We start from the raw sequence: 4,416 nt of genomic DNA on the forward strand, positions 1-4,416 counted from the left end.
TTTCCTGGACGGGAAGGATAGCACCTACGCCCGCTGCCGTCGGTGACTTTTAGTCCCCCTGGAGAGGAAGAAATTCTTTCCCGTGGCCGAACCCTGGCGGTTCGTTCGTGCTGCAGAGGACGTGACCCTCTCTGACACACCCAGGAACCTCCTCGCTCCGGGTCGAGGAGAGGGAGTTCTGTTCTGTGGTTTAGAATGGTGCTTAAAAAGGGATGTCGCTTACAAAGGGTCCTCGTCCCCCTTCCTAAACCTAAACGGACGGCTCGGCTCGGAGGCGTGAGATACGTTTCGCATCCTCCTCGTCGTCTTCACTCAAAGTTTTATTGGAGTTTGGAAGATTTTATTTTTTGTCTTTCCTTTTTCTCCCCAAAGCCCCCCGGTACGTAGTTGTGTGTTCTTCGCGGTGGGTCCTTCTAGCGGTGGTATGTGGGACGCCGCCTCAGCGTGGTTTGATGAGCAGTGCCGTGTCCGCGCCCGGGATCCGAACGAACCGATGAAACACTGGGCTGCCTGCAGCGGAGCGCGCGAACTTAACCACTCGGCCACGGGGCCAGCCCCTTACTGGATTTTCAAAACAACTCCGGGGGCCGGCCCGGTGGCGCGGCGGTGAAGTTCGCACGTTCTGCTCCGCCGGCCCCGGGTTCGCCGGTCCGGATCCCGGGCACAGGACCCGGCACCGCTTGGCGAGCCACGCTGTGGCAGGCGTCCCACCTGGAAAGTAGAGGGGGATGGGCACGGATGTCAGCTCAGGGCCAGTCTTCCTCGGCCGACAGAGGAGGATTGGTGGCAGATGTTCGCTCAGGGCTCATCTTCCTCAAAAATAAAATAATAAATCGATTCGATAAAATGTCAAATAACACAACCGCGGGATCACGCTTAGAGTCACCCTTGGCCCGATGATGCCACTCCCCACCCCCCCCACCCCCCTGCCCCCCACCATTTGGAGGTGCCGTCAGTGGGATTCGTTCCTGTTTGTCCATCTTTCTTCCTCTTTTTTTTTTTTTTTTTAAAGACTGGCACCCGAGCTCATTGCCAATCTTTTCTTTTCTTTTTATTCCTCCTCCTTCTTCTTCTTCTCCCCAGAGCACCCCAGTACCTAGTTCTATATTCTCTTTGAGGGTCCCTCTGGTTCTGCCGTGTGGGACGCCACCTCAGCGTGGTTTGATGAGCGGTGCCGTGTCCGAGCCCAGGATCCGAACCTTCCAAGCCCCGGGCCGCTGAAGCGGAGCGTGCAAACTCAACTGCTCGGCCACGGGGTCAGCCCCTTCCTTCCTTCCTTCCTTCCTTCCTAAGGAGGAGGAGGCAGGCACTGTGTGAAGTCGCCAGTGAGTCTGTGGAAAGAGACGGAGGATTTCCCATGGGAAGCCGGGGCGGGGGACACGGACCGATGTCGTGCGAACTTGAAGGTGAAAGATCAAAAAACCCACACACGCCTAGAGCGGCGGGTTGCCCGTTAGGAGTTTGCTTGCCGGGCCCATAACGCAGGGCTCATCGATGAGCCAAACCGTCCGTGATCCTCAAGCAGTCTAGTAGGGTTAGAGAAAGGAGGGGGGCACTCTTTCTGCCCCAGATGAGGCGAGTTTCTCAGACAGCCACCCTGCCCCAACATCTTCCCTCCCTGCCTCCCGGCCCTTGGTGGACTGCGGCCTAAGGGTGGGGGAATTGAAGAAAGCCGTTCAATGGGAAAAAGCCCGAGGCCATGGGAGAGAGCTTCCTGCACTTGAATGAAGCCCTGACGCCAGGCCCATCGGAATGAATGGGCCTGACCTCCCCTCCCCCCTCCCCCCTCCCCCCTCCCAGGCTGGCGACTCGGCAGTGGAAGGCTAGGGGTTTCTTCCGAAATGGTGAACCGGCCCCCTTGTCCACAGGAAAACCACACACGGGTACAGCCTAGGCCGGATCTCAGGCCAAGTCGTCAGGGTGGCAAGATGATGGCGGATGAGAGGAAACTTGTTCTGGGACCGCACCGCCCCCCCCCCCATCGCCTCTCTGGCTGAGAAGAGGGCTGGGGAGCGGTGAGGGTCAGGGGGAGAGTGGGGGCGGGGCCGGGACAGGGACCACCGGGCAGTAGGACGGGAGTAGCCCTGAGGCCTGCCTGCCTGCTTCCTTCCCTGCCGGCGCAGGGCTGAGAGAGGCACGGGGCACGCTGGCTCCTGCCCCTTCACTCATTCGGGAAGCCTCCTGTTGTTGCTCCTGAGGTGCCGGCTGCGGTGACAGACAGAGCAAAACTCCTCTCTCTGTCTATTTCTTCAAAGGCCCGAGTCTGAGCTACGACAGATTCCCCTGTGGCTCAACCCGCAACCTCCCATCCTGCCAGACCAGACCCCTTGTCTAAAAACCTCCACTGGAGGAGCTCTTCCACCTGACTCGGAAAGGAAACACCAGCCCCGCCTCAGCCTCACACCCACCACCACCACCACCACCCGCCCCCCCCCCGCCCCACTCTCCTCCGGACCCAGATACCTAACAGAGGGAACAAAAATCCAAAAATCCTGCTGCTCTCCTTCTACCACCTCCACTTCAGAAGAGTCAGTCTCCCCCGAACACCTCAGACTCTGTGACTTCCCGCGGCCTCCCTTTCCCCGTCCCCATTCTCTCCCCGGACGGGCCCCATCTTACACTTGAACGACAGCTCCACCGCTCGGGGCAGCTGGACACGATGTCCCAAAGTGGCCCGGACGGTAGCCTGGTCGATTCCAAAGGACCCACGCACGCAGTCGGCCATAAACGTGGTGTGGAGATCGTGGACGTTTGCGGGCCTCTGATCAAATCACTGCTCCGGGGACCCCGGCGTCTAGGACCCGTCTTCTCCGTGTTCTTCACACCGTTGCTCCTGGGCCGGTTATTCTCTTCCCTCTCACTGACCTTAACGTTTTGTCTCTGCCATTGAATTTTGACTGTGCGAATGTGACTTGCCGCTGTAGGGCTGCGTGGATCTCTCAGGCATCCTGCTGTGCCGTGCGGGGGGGGGGGGGGAATCCTTGGTGGGTGGGTCGATAGACGTCCCTTTGGTTGTGCCCTGGAGGGGAGAGACAGAGGGGACGACTCAATCCACCACGAACGCTGATGTCGCTCCGATAAACCTGTAGCGGTGATTCTAGTTTATGGCCCGTGTCCTGAAAATAACTTCCCGAAGGGCCAGCCCGGCGGCACAGCGGTTAAGTTCGCACGTTCCGTTTTGTCAGCCAGGGGTTCGCAGGTTCGGATCCAGGGTGCGGACGTGGCGCCGCTTGGCGAGCCACGCTGTGGTCAGCGTCCCGCCTATCAAGGGGAGGGGGATGGGCACGGATGTTAGCTCGGGATCACTCTCCCGGGGCAAAAAGAGGAGAATTGGCAGCAGGTGTCAGCTCGGGGCTCGTCTTCCTCGAAAAATAAATTAATTAAATTAATAAAAACAACTTCCCAAACCTCTCTGATAACTTGAAGCTTTGAAGTTTTGCGAGGTGAAATCAGGTGATAAAAAAGTCCACGGACAGGGGCGGCCCCGTGGCCGAGTGGTTAAGTTCACAAGCTCCCCTTCGGCGGCCCAGGGTTTTGCCGGTTCAGATCCCGGGCACGGCACGGACACGGCACCGCTCGTCGGGCCGTGTGGAGGCGGCGTCCCACATGCCACAACTGGAAGGGCCCTCAACTAAGATAGACAACTATGTCATGGGGGGGATTGGGGGAGAAAAATCGGGAGGGGGGAAAAAAAAAACAAAAACGGAAGATTGGCAACAGGCGTTAGCTCTGTGAGGGCCGATCTTCCTCACCCAAAAACTAAAGTGAGATGAAATCAAATAAAGCGAAGGAAAAGATAAACCTATGAAATCCCATGTTTCTAAAAGTGGCCAAGTGTTTAGACATTGGCCAAGCGACGGAATGCTCATGGGAAGGACAGTTCCTAATTGCTGGCTTCTTAGTTTTCACCAAAATTAAGGTTCGTGAGGGTTAAAAAATCTACTTAACAAATGCGATGAAAGCCACTAGGCCGGCCCGGTGGCGCGCTGGTTAAGTGTGCCTGTTCCGCTTCGCCGGCCCGGGGTTCGCCAGTTCGGATCCCGGGGGTGGACGTGGCACCGCTGGGCGAGCCACGTGGTGGTAGGCGTCCCACATATGAAATAGAGGAAGATGGGCACGGAGGTGAGCTCAGGGCCAGCCTTCCTCGGCAAAAAGAGGAGGATTGGCAGCAGTTAGCTCAGGGCTCATCGTCCTCAAAACAAAACAAAACAAAACAAAAAGCCACTAAAAGTGAATATGGGAAACATCTTTGTGTTCAAGGAAAGTGAGATGGCTGCCTTCAGGCAAGAGGGCCTAAAAAGTAAAGATCGTTTTGTCTGTGAAAAGGTGATCAAAGTTTCACGGGGAAAATAATCTGAGAAAAAGGCCTGTTCGTGGTCAAGTGGCCTAAAATTGGAACGAGTGGACAGATAGAAA

At 57.1% G+C, this 4,416-nt stretch overlaps 1 long non-coding RNA gene across 2 annotated transcripts; it reads right to left on the reverse strand.

Moving 5' to 3' along the window:
• Nucleotides 1–304: 304 nt before the first annotated feature.
• Nucleotides 305–4,011, reverse strand: LOC139043110 (uncharacterized). Of its 2 annotated transcripts, none has more exons than XR_011500193.1 (3): nucleotides 2,620–4,011; nucleotides 1,097–1,331; nucleotides 305–809 (listed from the first exon to the last, which is right to left on the reverse strand). It is a non-coding gene; the product is annotated as an uncharacterized lncRNA (long non-coding RNA). The 2 variants fall into 2 exon arrangements; XR_011500192.1 differs by having other exon boundaries at nucleotides 326–813; nucleotides 2,620–2,960.
• Between the last annotated feature and the right edge of the window lie 405 nt (nucleotides 4,012–4,416).

The sequence above is a fragment of the Equus asinus genome, unplaced genomic scaffold (assembly GCF_041296235.1).
Source record: "Equus asinus isolate D_3611 breed Donkey unplaced genomic scaffold, EquAss-T2T_v2 contig_161, whole genome shotgun sequence".
Lineage (NCBI taxonomy): Eukaryota > Metazoa > Chordata > Mammalia > Perissodactyla > Equidae > Equus > Equus asinus.